Here is a 20959-nt window from a genome sequence, read left to right on the forward strand (position 1 = left end):
TCCCTGATCCACCTTTACATCACCTCTTTGTGTGTGTGTGTGTGTGTGTGTGTGTGTGTGTAGGAGAGAGAGAGAATGAGAGAGAAATCTCCGTTTCTCTCTTATTAAGATACGTGTGACTGAAATTGGAGCCCACCTAGTTAATCCAGGATAAACTCCTCTCAAGATCCTCAAGTTAATCACATCTTTTGCCATATTAGGTAATATTCACAGGCTCCAAGGATTAGAAAGTGAATATATATTTTTTAGGGTCACCATTTAACCTACCACAGTCTTTAATACATCACAAGCATTGTGCATTTCTAGGATTAGTAAGAGTTGTGCAGTGTTTCTCAAACCTCAGTGACAAAGCAACACTCATTTCAGGAAACTTCTGTAGGATTGGTGTTCTGAGGAGCACACTTTGGGAAATTTCACCAAGGGAAGATGAATCTTGGGGAAAAAAAAACAAAGTCAAACAGTCCAGCTCCCCTTCTCCCTGTAGATCTGGGATTTATTTTACCAGGGAAGATGGCACTTTCTTTGCCTCAGGAGATAATATTATTACACAGATAAAATATGAAAAAATATCAGCAATTTCACAGGGACATTTAAGCCACACTCCACAGATGATGTAACTCTAGGGAATAGTTAAAATAGCATTGTATTAGGAGTTTCAAATTTTGGTTGGCTTCCTGGCTCTACTGCATACAAGCTAAATGATGCTGAGGAAGTAATTAAACTTTCCTAAGCCTTGGTTTTCTCACTCATGAAATGGGGATAATAACCATATTTGCCGTGTTATATCATGTGAATGCCAAGTGCAAAAGCACTTCATTAAATGTAAAACTTAACACAATCTAAGGAAGTACTTTTATTCTGTGAACCGCCCCCCCCCCCAAAAAGAGCATCCTGTCCTATAGGATGATGGTAATGGTGGGGGTAGATTTCTACAGCTCTTCCCTGGAGGTCAGGTTTTTGCTCAGTGAGAGATCATAGCCACACGACTGTTATATTTCTGTTACATGCGCAATAAGTGTGGGATGAACGAATTCTCCTTGTCTCGATCACTTCTCCCCAGTGTCCATTCCACAGAATCATGGGATCCTTGGGCTGGAAGGGCCCTTGAGATATCATCTAGGGCAGTAGTGACCCAGCACTGATCTGAGGACTAGCAAAGGCTGGCTACGTGAGAATCAGCTAGAAGCTCATCAAATGCCATTGCCATGTACCACCCTGGAGATTCTGATTCAGTAGATCTGAGGTGGTGCCCAGGAATCTGTATTTTTAACAAGCTCCCAAAAGATGTAGCACACTGATCTAGCCTTTCCCACTGTCATTGTACAGAACCACTCCTAAAGCATTGCACTAAATAATCTATTTCTTTTTAGAGACCTCCATGGAATTTTTAGAACTTCCTTTGCTAGAGATGCTCTTTGTACCAAGTGGTCATATGAGAGAGCCACAACTCAGTGCATCTTGGTTCATTCATTCTTTCATTCATTCGTCTATCTATTCAAACAAATGTTGTGCACCTACTATGTGCCTGACACTGTGCTAATTTATTCCACTGCATACCTTCTCAGGAGATCTCTTGTCATTGCAAACCCCATGATTTAAAGCCTCTTATTTCCCCTTTTTGGCCTTGAATAAGTAGAGATATAGAAAGACTCTCCTTTCTGCTTTACTGTTTGCTTTTCTCTTTTCCAGGGATTATCTCTAAAGTAAGAAGGAAGCTTTTCCCATAAATGATGAGTCCTTGAATTCCTCCTAATCATTGATCAGATAGTTTGGAGGGACCTCAAGAGACCCAGTTCTCAAAAATGTAAGTTTGCATCATCCCCATTTTACCATTTACAAATAAACCAAATAAAAGGCAGGAATATTAAGTGATTTTCCCAGCATCAGAATCAGGAAACGTAGGCTTAGATCTCCTATCTCTCCCCTTTTTTTTTTCTTAAAACAATGTTTATTCAGACTTTTTTTTTATCCTAAAATAATGTATGTGAGACCAGTATTCTCCCATTTTAAAAATACTACCTTTCAAACATGCATCTGGCTGGTTTGAGGAATGGGCCTTTTCTTCTTCTGCCGGGCTGATAATTAGTTATTGACGTCTTCTGATATTCACTAGTGTATGCTTATAAATAAATACCACATGCCCCTAAACTGAGCCAGCCAACATCTATTAAATGGTGGACGAGTAAAATGTTGTTAGCTGTGCTTTATTTTCCTGGGCTGCAGTGGGGCCTAGAGGTTTTTTCCTGGGAGTTTCTCTGGCCCTGGAGAGTGGAAAGGGTCCCACCCCCCTCAAGCCTACTTCTCCAGTTTCTCCTCTGTCTCTCTGTTCCATTCATCACCAGCAGCCTCTAATGTCGATAGGCACGCAGGTCTCCAGGCAGTTCTGAAAGCCGTCATGAGATCTGCTGGAGTACGGGGTGCGGCAGCTGGGAGCCCCTCTATCCCTATTCCTCTGGTACTTGCCTCAAACTTCACAGGGTCCAGGATGGTGCTGCCCTCCCGTGGCAAGTCACATCCTATGGCGGGGGCGGGTGGAACAGCCCCCCCCCACCCCCCGGTGGACCCATGTTTCTGACCTGTGTGGCAGACAATCGGGATAATCACAGAATTTATATTTTTCATTTTAAACTAAGTCCTACCATATCTTATTGAGTTCTTCCTTTTAAGGGTCTTGAGATAGAGGTGCTGCCTTCCTTGGCTTACAGCTATCCAGAAGTTAATGGAAGGAATGTGTAGACACCAGAGGAGACCCCAGGGCCAACAGCTAGGGACATGGGTCCTGGGATAGATGATGGGAATAGGATTACGGTGGTTTTCATAGGGCAATGGGAAGCTGGAGACTTGCGGGATTTCTGGGCCAAACAAAATTAGATGCCTGGTGGTCTCAAGGAAAGGGCAAGAGGCTCTATCTTTGTTTGTTTGTTTGTTTGTTTGTTTGTTTATGTGCCTTGCATTTGTTTAAGTGCCTCTGACACTTGATTTGCTGAGGCTGGTGGCCTCTTTCTTTTCTTTTCTCTTTCTTTCTTTCTTTCTTTCTTTCTTTCTTTCTTTCTTTCTTTCTTTCTTTCTTCCAAACACTTTTATATACAATTAATATCATGAATTTTCACTGCATTTACTGGGAATCTGGTCATTTGAAATAGCCCCTTATGCTGTTAGCAGTGAAATATGAAGTTGAGAGGATCTACAGAAATGAACTGTTTAAATGTCAACAAATAGTACTAATTCTGAAATTTGTGAAATTCCTACCTTTTTCTCTCCTCCCATTCTGTCACTTTATTTAATAGTTGGTCCAACTCTTTTGTGTACAGATATGCAATGTCCTCCTCTTCGCCCTTGCCCCAGCCCACTGCCATCCCCTACCACCCCCTTTATCCCAAGAGAGCCTCAATTGGCTCTGTTTGCAGAACTGTGAATTTGGGAGCAGCCTCATAGCTGACCTAACTGTTGGTATTCGTACCCTGAGTGTTCCAACGGTTTATTTGCATATTTCCTGAGGAGGTGAGTGGAAGGAAGCCCCCAGTGTCAGCTGCCATGGCCAACTTTCCGGGATAACTGGAGTGGAATGGAAGGGCGTGCCTCATTGTGTCTCAGCTTTGGATTTATTTTGATGCTGGGAAATGGGGGGTGGAAGGGGAAAGTGTAGGGCAAAAGGAAGACAGATGAATGGTTAATGGAGGCTGAAGTGGCAGATTGAGAGAGAACACAAACACAATGGGCAGACCGATGGATTGATAGATTGGACCCAGAGATGTAAATAGGATAGTTTATCTAAGCTGCTTAGAGTCTCTCCTTCCTATCTATCCATCTATTTATCTATCTGCCATAAGCAGGAACTGATAGGGGAACAGACAGATTCCGTGAGTGGGATGGATTAGCGGCAGGCACAGGAGCCTCCTGGGCATTCCAGACTTCGGGAGAGGGAAGGGCTTGGGGACCTGGGGACAGATAACAGGTGCTTCCCAGGAGGGCCGCCTGCTCCTTCTGTGCCCCAAGTGAAAACATGATCTGCGCCCCAGCGAAGAAGCCTTGCTCAGGCCTCAGAGTACGGGGTCACCTCCCTTCCTGCCTCAGACCCCTCCTCTGACAATTTGCAGGTGTTCTGTTCTCAGACCCCAGAAAGCGGACAGCTGCCAATCGGAGGAGGAAGCCAAGAGAGCAGGGCTTGGCGCTATCATACATTTTTATCCCAGAGCCTTGCTTTAAATTCCAGTCAGGCTTCCAGTCTTGCAACAACAGGGGAAAGAAAGAGGAGGGAAAAAAAAAAAAAAAAACCTGAAGGAAAGCTAACCGTGCTCCTGCTGTTCTGGAAAGCTGTCAGCTGTCAGGTCTGCTTTAACTGACAACCTGGTCTCCAGAGCCCTGGGAGCCCAGCCTCAGGAGAGGGGAGGGCTGGCCTGGGGTGGAGTGCTGAGGGGTTGTTGCCCCGGTGCCCTGCACTACCTACCCCCACACCCACCCTGCCTAGGCCTGTCAGGGGTGGGGCCCTGGGCTACTCAGCAAGCTTGGGGGAGGGGCGCAGGGACTAGGGAAGTATGTTCTCTGTTCTCCGAGCCATCCTGGGGAAGAAGGGGAAATGGGGTAAAAAGACACCTGTGTTATAGAGAAGTCAGGCTGTCTCAGGACCTCCTACCTTTGCTGGGATAGGATGGGTTCCTGGGGCTAGGGAGGGGTGAAAGGAGGAGAATTTAAGAGGATTCCAGAACTCACTTCAGGCCCACAGGTGCAGGAGAACCCACCTTTGCCCCTATCACACTGGGATTGAGTAGCAGCCAGAGACTAGCTGGCCTTCCCCTCTTCTCTCCATGAGCTGGCTTCCAGAATCCTCTTCCTTTCTCCTCCTCCCTTTCTTTCTGGTGGCTCATGTCCCTAGGTATGAAATTCCAGTGCATCTCAAGATCACCTTTGTAGGACAAACTCCTGTGTCAAGTGGGAAGGCATGGCTGGGCTCCATTCCAATCCCCACTACTTACCATGTGACCTCAATTCCCGTCGTCCCCACTACCTTCTTAGCTATGTGACCTTGATTCCATTCCCCACTGCGTTCTCACTGTGACCTTGATCCTAGTCCCCACTACCTACTTATGTGTGATTTTGAGCAAATAGGTCTTATCTCTAAAAGGGAGATAATCTTTAATCCACTGATCAAACAAAATTGCGCAGATGGAGACGTTCCATAAACTCTAGGAGTCTATAAGACATTATTCTTTCCTGATTTATCTTTGTTTCCTTGACAGCCCCTAGCACAAAGACTTACACAGAGTAGGCACTCAATAATAGTCAAATGAAAGCTAAATGAATGTAGTAGAGGAATGTTTCTCTAAATTTGATCCTAGAACATCTGGACCCCATTGCAGAGCTACAGAATCAGACACTCTGGCATGGGGCCTGAGAATCTGCACTTCAGCTGGCTGCACAGGTAGTCAGTATTTCAAAACTTGGAAGTTTCTACTTGAAGTAGGAAAGCAGAGGGCACATAACAAGGTTTTGTGATGATTTTTAAGATCATAGACTACGTCATTGTTGAATTCCCAACACATAGCACAGTGCCTGATAAACAGAGTGCTCCCTCAGGACAAAGTTTTCTTTCTTGAGTGTCACGATCAATATTTTGGTAGAAAACACGCTGCCAGAGTTTCACCAGTGAATAAAGCACACAAGATAATTTTAAGACATTGCTGAAGCACAGCCACAGACTTCCACAGGGACTTCACAGGAAGAGACACCTGGGACCCCAAATGTAAAGAGGTGCTACTCTAGGGTTTATAGAAGCACCTCCTTAAACTTTGTACCATAGGGGCCCTGCCTGTCTTACCCTAGTCCTGGCCCTGGGCCAAGGGGCAGGGTTAGAGAAGGTTTCTGGAAGCAGTCATCAAGTCTGAGAAGACCCAACAGGAAGGAGTTTTCCAGGGGACTCCTGGGGAGAAAGACATTCCAGGTAGAGGGAAGAGCATGAACAAAGTAGAGGTGCTAGAAACATAGTGGTGGGGGTGAGGAAGCACCCCCATGCGGAGGTTAGCAGGAATGTAAAATGAAATGTGGAGGCTCAAGAAACAAGGGGAGATGAGGGATGTAACATGGAAGGACTTGTCAACCATATTAAGGACCATGGGATTTGTCCTACTGGTTATAGGAAGCAGCAGGTGTCATGGTCAGTTTGTGCCTCTAACAGAACATTCTGGTCAATCTCTAGACACTTCATTATCCAAGTCATAGATGTTGTGAGGTACAAAGGCAAGCCGCACGTGTAGCTCTGAAGTTTCTAGTAGCCACATTAAAAAAGGAAAAAGCTGTAAGTGATAAATCACGGGAATCTACCCCCAAAACCAAGAGCACACTGTATATACTGTATGTTAGCCAACTTGACAATAAATCATATTAAAATAAGTAAATAAAATTTTAAAAAATTGAAAAGGAAAAGGAAAAGAAAACCTGATTTGGATAGTATATTTTATTTGACTTATAGCCAAATATAAGCATTATAATCATTTCAACATGTAATCAGTATTAAACAGTGTTAAGAAGATATTTTATATTCTTTATTATTGTACTAAGTCTTCAACGTCTGGTGTGTAATTTGCACTTATAGTACATCTTGATTCTGTCTAGCCACATTTCAAGTGCTCAGTAGCCACATGTGGCTAATGGGTATAATATTGAACAACACATGTCTAGAGGAAGGAATCTCGATGCCAAAAACCAGAGGCTGGATTTTACAAGGTCAAGGGAAGATTATGCATTTCTTTTCTTTTTTAAGATGACATATTTCTAATGCAGGGTGTTGGTAATGAGAAGAAAGAAAAAAGAAAGTGATAGATTGTCAGGAGACTTAGCTTTTCCTAACATCTTTGTTTGTAAAATCGATATGTAGTATTTATCTTCCTGGGTGACGTAAAGATTCATATATGTAGAGCACCAGCTCAGGCTAGCAGGGAATGTATGTTCAGCAGGCATTCTGTCCACGACCCAAGCTGTTCAATATCTCCAGGAACAAGAATTGACACCTCACTTGCATGAGGTGGTGTTCAAAGCACTGGAATGGTATAGTACCAGGTGTAGACTACCAGCACCAAAAGAAATCACAGCCTAGTAGCCCCACTGCACCTTCCCAGGTGTCTCTCTTAATAGCACCCGGGTGAAGGGAAGTTAGCGGCTTGCTGTCATGGGGAGGCTGGGAAGAAGGGTGTAGTAGAGCCAGTCCAGGAGAGGCAGAAAAGCAGAACTGCTGACATTCCGGGCAGCAGCCACTCTGACTATCAGCAGCCAGCAGTTGGCAGCGGCTCCAGATGATTGAGAACTGAACAGCTTAATTGGAGGAGTGCGAACATTGTGGAGTGCCAGGCTGGCATGGTTACGTGCAAAAATGTTTCCCCAGAGCCCACATTTCTTGCCTTAGGTTGATGTGCCCCTGCTGTCTTGGGGAATGCCCCTGGCCAAACCCCTGTGCACAGACCATCAGTTTCTGTATTGCTTGGAAGAAAAAGGAAATGCATTTCTGAATAGATGCAGGATACAGCCCTCTAGACAGAGTTGCTCATGCTGTGGAGAGAAGCTTAGGGCAGGGCAGGGAAAAGATAGGTCATTTTCTACCTAATGAGAGCTCCACGCATGGTGTCCAAAGAGTAACAGGCTACACATCTTAGATTCATTAAGACCCTTCTGATCATAGGGAAGTTCTGACTCTTCTTATTTCCACCAAGGTGATATTCAAATGAATATTTATTTATTTTCAAAATGATTATTTTGGTTAGCTGAAGTCACTGGGTGGGTGCTGAGAATCTAAAAAAAGTAACCAAGTAATTAGTGCCTGGAGCTGGTGAGAAACACAACTCCGGTTCCCTTGGGTTCTCTCTGACTCACATTAATTTGCTATCCCTGTATTAGAGTAAGCCAACTGCTGTAACAAACAAACCCAAATTCCACTGGGATAACAACAAATGATTCTTTGTATAACAGTCTGATTTGGAGGAATAGCTCCTCTGGACAGCTTTTCTTCCCAGCAGACATCCGAGGATACTTGTACTTTACACTTTAAGCTTCCAGTCTTCACTCCTCATACCTTTCCTGGCTTCTCACAAGAGAGGAAAGAAAGAGGAGAATTGCATGTGGGAGCATCCACGGGCCAGGTCTGGGAGTGGGTACATGATCTCTGTCTGCTTCCTTTGTCCAGAGTTCAGGCACATTCCTCTACTGAACTTCAAGAGGCCGGCAAATACAGACTAGTGTGTCAAGGAGCAATAGGGAAAAGGCTTGTTGAACATGTAGACAGTCCTTGCCACAGTCACTTTCTCTCTTACTCTCTGTCTCTGATGGGACTAAGATAGACTGGGGTTCTCACTTGACCCCGGAGGCTTGAGAGTCGGGATACTACAGGAGAGGGACAACATTAATTAGAGGGTGATGACCTGGAGTTTCAAGGTGATTATTAATCGGGACAGTGTCATGGTCAAGAAGTTGTAATGCCAAACTAAATTTTTTCTCTCTCGTATTCCAGACCTATTTTGTCAGATTGTGAGCCAAAGAAAGGGAAAGTTGTGCAACCGCAGTGCCAACAGAGCAGAGGGCTAGGCTAGCTTTCCCATTGCTAATTGGCATCAGGTTGTCACCCGTGGCCTCCACTTGCCAGCCAAGCTTAGTGGATCATGTGTGGTGGAACTGTAGCAGGAGGGTGTTTTCTTTTCGCTCTAAAAAGCAATCCCAAATCTAGAATAAGCAATATTGTCTGCAAAGGTGTGGAAATTCCAGTCTGGTAAGAATGTGAAAGACAGGCAGTGATCCTGGTGGGGTGATAATAGCAATGGTCATTGTGACAGATGTTGTGGTAGGCAACAGCGTCCCCTCTTCAGGATTGGTACACAAATGTCCTAGCTTCTTAGAATATCTACTGACCACTCACAGTTTACAGCTATGTCTGTCAGTAGGAACTGCCTTGCCCAAAATTAAGCCTTCCCTCTTGCACATCTCCCGGGTAGCCCGTGGCCAGTGACTGCCTGCTTGGAGATTTAAAAGCCTAACCCTCTTGCCTCACTTTAGGAGAATTCTGAAGGGCCGTTCAGGCTTTAGAACTCCCCATAGAATCTGCTTCGGTCTCAGTTACAACCTCAATACGAGTGAGTTTCTCTTCCTGCCCAAACTTGCCTTCTTCACTTCCTCACATATGTATACCTCAAGAACTCTCCCCAGTAAACCTTCTGCAGCCAATTCTCGCCTAAGAATTCTTTGATACAAAAAGCAGTTTTAGGAAGTTGACTTTCAAAATGGGACTTTAGAGATGGGTCAGTCATTGGCTCTCTGGCGGTACAAACCCCATCACTGGTTGTAGCTGGGGTAGAACTAGCCTGTGAGGTATTGTAGCAGTGCAGCTGTTGAAAGAAGGGTAATTTCTGTGTGACTGTTAACTTTCATCAGCAGTAGACCGATGTGGGATATCCATAGAAAGGGGGTACATGGTGTGGTGCAGTGTTTCTTGTGATTGAGAGGGACAAGGGAGATGGTAATTATAAGGACCATGGAACTGGGTGATTTGCTGAGCACCATTGATTTTTGAAAGATAAATAATGACAGGCTCAGATGATTAATCATCATTTCCAGACAAAATATGAAAGCTAGAAGGCCTTAGTAGTATTTAGGGAAACCCTAATCTCCTAAGGCCAAAGTACCAGGAGAATAGAAAACTAGGCTCAGGACTTAATCATTAAAGTAGTAGAGCTTCAGATAGGATTGAATTCTCAGATTCAGTAAGTCTCCTATGCCAGGTGCAGGTCCCTAATGGGAAAGTAGTAGGGTGCTGAGACTTGGAATAGGGCAATTTGAGTAGACCTTAGTACCTTGACTTGCTGGACCTTCAGAAGTCCCTTCCTTCCCTCGGCCTTGATAGATCATAGCTCTCCCCTTCCTTGAAGATGATGCAGGGACCTCGATTAAGACATTCACATTACAAGACACTGCTTGCCTGCTTAAGGAAATATCCCCTACCCCTTCCCCTGGCACACAATCCAATAAGGAAAATCAAATTCCAGTACAATCAGACTAGAGATGCACTGAGAATTTTATGGAAGGAGTGTATACACCAAAGTTGTTATAAGGCATAGCTAACATGTCCCTGTAGTGGCTACTAGCATATGCATGGGACTGAATCCTGGAGTACCTGATCAAGAGGTGTGGAACATAAGGTTGGATAATCAAGAGTTTATCAATATTGAAATAGTCTCCATTTTATATGATTTGATGCCTTAGCAAAGGCCCTGGAGATGATTGTTACTAGAAGGGCTGTTAGGATCTGGAAAAAGCAAAGACCCACACTATGTGAAGTAGAAATGCCAGAACTGCCATGGTGGATGGTGAAACAAGAGATCAAACAGCTCAAAGAAGTTGGCACACAGAGTGCATATACTGTATCAGGCCATAAACGTGCCAGTGGAGTATGTTCCATGAGAGGGCCTAAAGGACACTCCAAGGAATACCTGGTGTATTCCTGATGGTGGGTCAGCTCAGTGATAGCTGTTCTCTATAGGCCAAGGCTGAATACAGAACTAGGCTTTCTAGTAGTAGCCTGATTAGATCCTCCAACAATAAAGGTCCAGGTGATGGCACTCAACCCTCAGAAACAAGGCAATTGCAACTATTGTAATGAAGCAAGGTGGCCCTGATATCACAATATGTGGCAATATTTAAGCGGTATCTGGCTTTGGCTAGAGGGAGAATCTAACCTTCAAAGAGTTATGGTGATATTAATGGAACTTGGTGTTTCCAGAGGCATGTTAGATGAGCAAAGGGGATATTTCTTAATTTACACAGGCAAAGGATATCAAGAATGGATGATAAGAAGGCTGAGGGAAGTCTCTCAAATTAAAATCCATGGTACTTTGTCAAGTTTCCAAACTTCAGTCAGTTCTCAGACCCAGAACACCAGGGGCAGAAAGAGATGCTGGATTTCTATGAAAAGGAATCCTGCAACTCCATAGCAATTGTATTCAGTTGGAAATGTTCTAGTCCCTTTGCCAATGGACTATAGCCATTTACTCAAGCAACAGCCCATTTGGGAAAAAGCAATACCCAAACTCTTCAAGGACTGTGGGACATGGAGTCAGAATTAGCACTGATATCCAATATGGGACTCAATATGCCATAATAACCCTCCTGTTACAGTTGAATCTTAAAGATCAATGTGGGGGGAGTATTGCCATACAGAAGGGCTGTATGGGGCCAGGGAAGTAATTGAATCCTGGAATCCTTAGGTCTGGCTTCACAGATTCCTGGAATCACAGGCCCACCTGATGATCATTTGCTGGTATAATTGGAATAGACATACTTTTTGGAGTTTGGCATAAACCCTTGGAGTTGGTATTGATTCCTTAACCTGTACAGTAGGAAATTTAGTAGAGAAAGCCAAATGAAAACCGGTGCAACTGTGCCTTCACCCCAAGTCAACATAGTAAATAAAAACATAATATTGCAACCTGGTGAGAATGGTAGACATTAGTGCTACCTTCAGAGAATACAAGGGTGATGATCTATGATAAATCCTCATTTAATTCACCAGAATAGCCCCTATAAAAATGGAATGAATCATGACTGAGTGAATAACTACTGTAAATTTAATCAAGTACTGTCCCCAGTTGTAGCTGCAGAGCCAGATGTGATTTTACTAAAGCAGATGAATATAGCCTCCAATGCATATTAAATGACCACGATCTGTTGAATACATTCTTTTCCATCCCTACAAGAGGATCCAAAGCAGTTCATATTCATGTGAGATGGACAAGAGTATATAATTATGGTCTTGTCTTAGGTTTTGTTAATGATTTGGCCCTCTGTTGTAATAAGACTATCAAGGAGATGAAATGTCTGATAGTCCACAGAACATCACACTGGCCCATTATATTGACAATGCCATGATAATAAGACCAGATGAAAAAGAAGTGGCTACTATGTGGAAGCCTTGGCAAAATACATGTGCTTCAGAAAGTGGAGATTAAAGCTTCAGGACCCCAGCATATTAGTGAACTTCTTAGGGATCTACAGGTCCTGGAGAATGCCAGAACATCCCTTCCAAATGAAACAACAAAGAATTGTATTTTACGCCTCCAACTACTGAGAAAGTAGCATAAGTCTTAATGGCCTCTTCAGGTTCTGGAGGCAGGGTATTCTATGCCTGGAAATACCACCTTCACCCATTTGCTGTATAACATTAAAAGGCTGTGAACTTTGAGTAGTATCCAGAGCAAGAAAGAGCTCAGCAGAAGGACCAGGTTTGAGAAAATGGTCTGACACATGAGCCATATAACCTAGGAGACCCTATGGTACCAGAGCCATCTATGGTGGGAGAAAATAGTGTTCAGAGTTGATGGGAAGCTCCAGTCAGTAAATCACAATGTAGACTTCTGGGGTTCTGGAGAAAGTCCCTGCCACCTAAAACAGAGGATGATCACCATCAATAAGCATTTATTGATGTGCTACTTGCCCTTGGGAAATACAGAGCTTCTGACCCTGAGATACAAGGGATCCTATGACCAGAGCCATCCGTCATGAACTGGGTTCATGCAAAGCCCACAAGTCGCAAGGTGGGGCCAGTTCTGTGGCAGTGCATTCTAAGATGGATATGGTACATCCAAGATTGGAAACAAGCAGAGCTGGAGAGCACACTATAAGCTAATCAAGCAGGTAGCCCAGAGCCCCATGCCATCAATCAGTTTGCACTCGTGTATCTCCTATAGTTTACATCTGTGGCTTAACAGAGGGCCTTTATGATGAGATAACTGATAAGTAGAAAGGCCCAGCTTCATTCATAGGTTAGCTGTGATGGACAGTGATGAGGGGGAAATCCTCCCCATCGGCAGAGCTTTGATGTTAAGTGCAATTAGTCATCAACTTTGTGTAGAGGAAGAACTGACTTAAGGTAAAAATATAGATGAACTCGTGGGCAATGTGGAATGACATGGTTGGTTAGTTTGTTAAGGGCCTGGAAGGAGAAAGATTAGACTATCAGAGACAAGGAATGTCTGTGAAAAAGGCAGGTGGGTGGATCTCTGGAAGTGGACAGGAAGCATAAAGGTTTTTGAACTACATGTGAACAACCAGCAGAGAACATCTACTATGGGTGAGGAACTAAACAACCAGACAGTATGACTTGGTCAACTGCTAAAAGCTAATCTCTTTCATTGGCAGTCCTAGTCCTAGCACTATGGAAGCGTGAACTGAATAGCCATGGGGGCGAGTATGGAGGCTATGCATGAGTTCTCATTCATTAATGCCGATCCAATTACTGTTACCATTGAATGGAGACAGCCGAGAACTTGGGAGATAGGCTAAGAACTTTGAACAAACACCACAGATTATTGATTATTCTCACCTTTTTACCCTGTTAGCTTTTGAATGCCTTTGTTTGCCCACAGACAGTGCTAAGGGTGATCCATATTTCCGAAGGCCAATCTGTCTCTGCAATAAATTTCTCAGATGCTTCCAGTAAGAGCATAAAGAAGTTCTCCTGCACCCACAGGAGGCAGCAGGAACAAGAATGCATTTGTTGAAGAAGAGTCATTAAGAATAAAGAATATAAGAAAACTACATTTGAAGATGATATGCTCTAGTATATAGAAAATTCTAAGGAAGCCACACACAGAAAAAAAAAAGCACTAGAACTAATAACAAGTTCAGCAAGGTGGCAGGATACAAGGTCAATATATGAAAATCGATTGTATTTCTATACACAAATAATGAACAATCCAAAAATGAAATTAAGAAAACAATTCCATTTATAATAGCATCAAAAAAGAATAAGATACTTAGGAATAAACTTACCAAAATAAATGTGAGACTTTTAAGACCAAAACCCACAAAACATCATCAAAAGAAATGACAGATTTAAATAGAGAGACGTTCCCTATTTATGGATCAGAATAACTAATACTGTTAAGATGATGATACTCCCCAAACTTATCCATATAGTTAACATAATTCCTATCAAATCCCAGCTTTCTTTTTTTTGTGCTTTCACAGAAAATGACAAGCTGAACCTCAAAAATCATATGGAAAATAAAGAGACTAAGAATAGCCATAACATCTTGGCAAAGAAAAAGAACTTAGAGGACTCACAGTTCTTAATTTCAAAATTTACTACAAATCTACAATAATAAATACACTGTGGTATTCACATAGAGTTAGACATACAGATCAATTGAATAGAGTTAAGAGTCCAGATCAAGCCATATTTTTATGGTCAATCAATTTTTGACACCTGTGCCAATACAACTTCTTAGAGGAAGAAAAGTCTTTGAATAAATGGTCCTAGGACAACTGGATACTCATATGTGAAAGAATGAAGTTGGACCCCTGTGTCATACCATGTACAAAAATTAACTCAAAATGGATCAGAAACCTAAAGGTAAGAGCTAAAACTGTTAAGATTATTACAAGAAAACTTAGGTATAAGTGTATGGCTTTTTAAATATGGCATCCAAGACATAAGCGGCAAAAGAAAAAGTAGATCAGTTGAATTTCATCAAAATTCTAAACTTTTGTACTTCGAGGACACTATCAAGAAAGTGAAAAGAAAATCCACATAATGGTAGAAGATACTGTATTTTTAAATCATATGATGTTTGTATGTCATACATATTATTTGATTTCATTTGTACAAAAATTGGGGGAATAGGTAAATACACAGAGATAGGAAATAGATGAGTGTTTGCCAAGGGTGGAGGCTTGGAGAGGAATGGAAAGTGACTGCCAATAGGTACAGGATTCTTTCTTGGGTGATGTAAATATTCTGCAATTAGGTAGTGGTGATCGATGCAGAGCTTTTTGAATAAAAACTACTGAATTGTGCACTTTAGAGGTGGTGAATCTTATGACCTTACAATATCTGAATCGTATCTCAATAGAGCTGTTGTTGTTTTTTTTTTTTTTTTTAATTTTTTTTTTCAACGTTTTATTTTATTTTTTTTGGGGACAGAGAGAGACAGAGCATGAACGGGGGAGGGGCAGAGAGAGAGGGAGACACAGAATCGGAAACAGGCTCCAGGCTCTGAGCCATCCGCCCAGAGCCCGACGCGGGGCTCGAACTCACAGACCGCGAGATCGTGACCTGGCTGAAGTCGGACGCTTAACCGACTGCGCCACCCAGGCGCCCCAGAGCTGTTGTTTTTAAAAGAAGAAACAAACAAAGGGCATTGGACCAGGAGACTGGAGGTGGAACATGCACATCAGGCTGACTCATCATTGTGTCTATGAGTATGTGCCTAGACACGTGTTGCTCCCACTTCTTAGAACATTCTCTCTACCTTTCCTTCTGCCCATCCACATCTTATACTTTGGATATAACTGGAATATAAACTCTGCCTTCCTCATATCTGTCTCTAAAAACTTTATGGCAGTCCTACACCCTGGTTCCCCATCAAAGAATTCAACTAGGAATTGACTGCAAACCATACTTGCTAAAAGTGCACTTAAGATGTGCTATTTGAAAAAGACAGTCTAATGGGCACGTTAACCAGCTATTCTCTTAGGTACCTCTAAGCTCTATCACTGTAATGAGCTACATCATTAGAAACAAGGTGCCTGGGCCACGTGACCCAGCCAGGCACAGGCATTCTGGCAATGAGTGATGTTATTATATTCTCTGCTTTTATACAGGGTCTGTATAAGAAATACCCACTTGAATGGCTTATCTACGTCTGCCGTAAAACTGTAATTGAAGACTTTTCCACTATATTACCCAATGACCCTTATGCAAGGGCCCAGATGATAAGTTTCTCCTTGTTTCCAGGAAAGAGTGTGCTTCTGCAGGTGAGTCATGTGGGTATTTCCTTTTCCTTTGCTTTGCTTTTCTTCCCTTTCCTTAAACATAGGAACCATCTAATGCCATAAAAACAACCCACACTTGAGCATTATGTACTGCGAGCCTGCATCCTTTCCCATCTTTGACCATCAGAGCAGCCTGATATTGCCCCTCTTTCACAGATGTGCACACTGATGCTAAAAGAGAGTAAATGGCATTCCCGACCCCTCACAGCTGGTAAGTGGCAGAGATGGGATTTGAACCAAGGCAGCCGGACTCCAGAAAGCACGCCAAATCCAGCTTCTGCTGTCACCTCGCTGTATAGCCTCCCCACAAGGTATATTTTCTAAGCCATCCCAAAAGTTTTTGAATTAAGAGAGTGTACATACTAAATACATGTTTGCTTTATTCCCCACATCTCCTAGCTGAATATGCTCAATAAATAACATTGATTGATTTATTTCTCCAAGTGCTGAGATCCTTGGAAGAATGACCCCCTATAAATTCTGGTGGCTGTTTTTATTAATGATGCAAGGGTAGTAATTGCACAGGCTGGAGGAGAGGAGGACAGAACTGAAAACAGGAATAATTCATTTTATTTCTTAGATGAAGTGCCTAGAAATTGCATGGCACCTTCGCAGTCTAAAGTCTGGGCCTCTGGGTGCTTGCACATTGCTGGTGGGGATTTAATCATCTTACCTGATGTGTGTTTCCACAGAGTGACAGGCACTCCCTGTCCCACTTCTGAACAGATTTACTCTGTCTGATAGGCTTGGGGGAAAGACCTTTACTCAGCCAGCATGATTCAGCTGGTCTGTGGGACTGCTTATCTGTAAACACATTCATAAGCAAGCGAGCTCTCAACGTGCAGAATTTTGATTTACTTAAGTTTCCTTTCTTTCCTCTCTCCTCTCTTTTCTTACCTCACTAGTATATACAGGTTAGATACCTGGCTCCTGTGTGGTTGAGAAATTGGATGCCAGTAGAGCACCAAGATTCTTATAAGTGAGGACCTCACCTCCTCGCCAGACATTATTGACCTTTTGGCTTCTTAGCCCCTACGGTTTCTGGTAGACCCCCATTTTAGAATCCCGAGGGCTGAGGAAGACGACAGGCATGCTCTCTAGGAACTGTCTCCTCTAAGTGTGGTCTTTGGACCAGCTGCAGCAGCATCACCTGGGAGCTGTTAGATGTGCAGAATCTGGGGCCTTACTCAGGCCCGCTGAATCAGAATCTGCAAGTGAATCATATGCACGTTCAAGTTGCAGAAGCAGTGGTTTCAGAACACTGCACCCTCAAGGCGTGGAGGCAGCTGCTCTACCAAACAGACCTGGCTGTCCTTTGAGTGTGCCTTGGACGGAATAATAAGGTGCTGATGTGGTGCTCGGGAGTCCCAAATAACGGCACCGACCAGATGTAGTGTGTACCTTCGGGGGGGGGGGGGGGAGGGGCTCTGCTGCTGCCATTGCTCCTTTCTGCTCTCTGAGAGGGGGCACACACATTGCACGTTAGGTCTTTCCCTCCACTGACATGTAAAACATATGGAGACCTGGGGTATTGCTTCCATAGTGATTAGAGGGTTCGCAACAAATGTCATTAGTGACTCCCAGGGAGTAATTTTCTCCCTCTCTGTATATCATCAATACTTTGTAAATCTCTACTAGAGAATGTGCCACTCTGGATTGTGTCTGCATCTCCATCCCCTACGTTATATTTTACAATTCTCTGTGGCCCAGAAACACATAGAGGTATTGACTATTCTACACCTATCCTAGAGCCTAGCATTTACCATAGGGAGGGAGGGAGGGAGGAAGGAAGGGAGGGAAAGAAAGAGGGAAGGATGAAGGGAAAGAGGAAGGAAATGGGATTTAGTTTTAGGGAACTGAAGGTATATATGTATTCTGCAAGCCGGAGAGGATTCGGCAAAAGTATGCAGAGAGGTGAGCATCCAGAAAGAGAACAGAAAGAAAAACCTTAGGGAAATCTTAGGGGGTGAAGTGTTTGGGTTACACATAAGGGGATAAGTCAAGAATTAAGATCACTTAAATATAAGTGCAGAGCCAACATGTAAATTCAGGTCTGACTTAATGGCCTGCACTGTCTCCTGGGCCATACTGCCTTCAACAGCGTGAAAGGATAGCACCAGAAGGACCCCTAGTATCTGTGTAAGAAAGGCAAGTGACCTGCTGACAGTTATAGAGCTGGCTGGTGGCAGAAGCCGAACAAGAATTTAAAAAGGGAATGTGTCTATAGCCAGTCACAGAACCTGAATTTCTCCACCTATCCCGCCAGGCCAGGAGCATAGGCCTGTTGTGTCTCAGTGGCTCCTTTGGTCTGTATTCCTGCTCTACTGCTAGACGGAACAAGCACTCTTAGTGCACAGCAGAGTGTATTGCCTCATTACTGTTCTCTGCCGTGGCCCTAGACCTAGGTCATATGTTTACCACAGTGACTGCACAGCCTAGAGCCTTTGCCTGTTGTTACCCAGACATCTCTACCCTTCACAATAAAGATGCTTTGCAGAAGTTATCAGATTTGTAATGTTATTCAAACTCAAACTGATGGTAGAGAAAACAGCAAGAAATTGGAGGCAGGATGCTGTAATTAAAAATCACTGAGCTGATAGAGTTATCAGGAAACCAGCAAATTGATCCCTGCATCTCCAGCCTTGGATGGAAATATGTCTACCCCATGCTTAAATCTTCTCAGGGGAGAGACTTAAGTCTTTTCCTTTCAATTGCTCCAGCAGCTGATTCCTTTTGTTAGAATCACTCCCAGGAAAAGATGTGAGGATTCTCCCACCTCGCGGAAGTTCTCCTCTCCTTCCCAGAAATGTGTCTTCCTTTCCCCACCCTCATACTCCCAAGCCCTGAAACTGGGTCTCTGTCACCCCCTAGGACCCAAATGCCATTTACTGGAAGAGAGAGGTAGAGACGAAAGACTGCACTTCCTCCCCTTCTGATAGATACAACCTCAGGCAAGTGCTGTAACCTCTTCCCCCTCGTGTCAGAAATGGGTAGGACTGGATGACCTCGAAAAATCTTCTAGCTCCAAAAATCTAATCCTCTATTTTGCCAGTGGGTTAGCTTCTAAGACTTATTTCTTCCTAAGGGCATTTTAATTTTCATACAAAATACAATGGCAAAGAAATCTCTCTCTTATATACAAGAGAGCAGACTTGCATGATGAAATTACAGGCTTTGAAGGTGATATTTGGGGGCAGGACATTCTGTAGGCAATATATTCCATCTACTCATAAGGCAGCTCTCCCCATCATGACCACTATTTTCATATTTGTGAAAAGAAGCCAAGAATGGAATCTGAACTATTTGTGATGCCCTGTATTTGAAGAGATCTTCATTTATATTTGGCTGTCGATGCATGAATATGCTTACAGAGCTTAGCATTATTATTATTAGCACAGGGGATTAAATATGTTATTTAGTATTAGAGGTATTAGTCTCGAGCATTAGGGCAGATTAGCTTTTGATGTATTAGTTCTTTGGGGTTACAATTAAGGCCTGGATTCCTGATTGTTATATCCATTTGTCTCTTACTTCTCCATTCAGTTCACCAACATCGACAGCCCAGGACTAATTAATTAATGACAATTCTTTATTTTCAACTGTGTATAAGAATAGGTTGTTCACGTCTTCTGATTATTGTAGACTTTCAAGGTGACAATTTTGACTGGGACAGCCTTTCTGTATTACGGCATTCTTAGCCTAGCTTTCTGAGAACCTCTGTGCTGAATGTGTGGTCTCAAGCCTTTAAAAATCTCTTAAGGAATCTTGTCCATACTTTACCACCCCCGCCACCCCCACTGTCTTCCACCTGCTTTCTAGAAGCAAAATCTTTGGTCTGTTGCTTTGATCCAACCTCTGGTACACCAGACACCCATCACTGTCTCACAAGAGTCAGGCATCCATCACAGAGAACAGATGAGTAGGTCAAATATAAACATTCCTTCTGTGATTAATTAATAATGTCTTTTAGGCCTTCTATCAATATGGTACTTACATCTGGGTTTAGAAGGGCACTCCTAAATATTTACCAATGTGTAATAGTACTTTTAAGTGGAGTTGATAAACTCAGCTTCATGGTTTAAGCCTTCCAGCAGGCAAGAAGTGGAAATCTTTGTGATTGGGTGCATCTGTTTCTAAAACCTGAGTATGTCACACCATCATCTTTCCAGAGCCTTCCTAAAATAAGGAGACACAACATCCTTCTAATAACTCTATAGGTATGCTTTTCCCCCAGTCTGGTCTGATTCAGAGACTGATAGCTAAGGTTTCCTACCCCTCAACTGTGGGACCAGCCCAGGTAAGACGTGAGCCCCCACATACTGACTCTCTTCTTACCGGAGCAATTACCTTCATGCTACTGAAGGTGCTCACTGCTAACTTTGTGCACAGCACATTCTCAGCTGCTTTACTCCTCATTCTGAATATTGCTGTACATGGTTTGCCATTAATTCATGGGTGAAAGCATGTGCCCACCCAGTCCTGCAGCGTGGAGACATGCACAGTCAGTGCTAAAATCAGACTCTGGTATCGCTCTCGCACCTCTCAAACCCTGTCAGTGGAAAGTATCAATGCCTTCCTACCACTTGCAACCCCCTTCCCAACCAAAGCATACTCCTCTGGCACATCAGTACCCCATTGATGAAGAGGACATTTGCTGGTTCCATCTTCCACAGATGAGTGGCTTGGTACAAATTCGTCAAAGCAAGCAGTGGCCCAGTAGAAATAGCCAGTGTGTGCGTTACCCCCTAGGTTATCCCATCACTCTGGATTTCTGTCCTAGAAGCCTCCAGGGGAACTTTGAAGAAAGAAATGCTGGAGGCTGCTTGTCTACCAAAGATTTCAGGTCGTTGTGGATTGAGATAGGGTACAATGATTAAACATGATGCTGAATTCTTCTCTATGCAACAATAAACATCGAAGGCTCTTGGGTGCATAGACACAACCATCCTTTCTGTCTCCCAGTTCGTTTTGTACCAACTGAGATATAGCCCACGTAGGGAATGGAGTACTTAGTATTTATGTGGTGACTTTCGCCTGAAGAAATTGGAACCTGTGGAGAGTAGAGAGGAGGTGGTTCTCCAAGAGATCTGCTGTGAAATGCTTCTTGGACCACCTGGGGGAGGCACTCTGGGGAGAATGATGCCTCATTCTGTGT

General features: G+C 43.4%; 1 long non-coding RNA gene across 1 annotated transcript in view; it reads left to right on the forward strand.

Annotated features, from left to right (window-relative positions):
• LOC123585025 overlaps nt 1-20959 on the forward strand; it is a 34753-nt gene that overhangs the window by 12360 nt on the left and 1434 nt on the right. Inside the window, exons 2-3 of the long non-coding RNA XR_006705856.1 lie at nt 1690-1804; nt 15634-15786. This is a non-coding gene — a long non-coding RNA (uncharacterized LOC123585025). The remainder of the gene's footprint in view (nt 1-1689; nt 1805-15633; nt 15787-20959) is intronic.

Source organism: Leopardus geoffroyi, chromosome C3 (assembly GCF_018350155.1).
Source record: "Leopardus geoffroyi isolate Oge1 chromosome C3, O.geoffroyi_Oge1_pat1.0, whole genome shotgun sequence".
NCBI classification, from domain to species: domain Eukaryota; kingdom Metazoa; phylum Chordata; class Mammalia; order Carnivora; family Felidae; genus Leopardus; species Leopardus geoffroyi.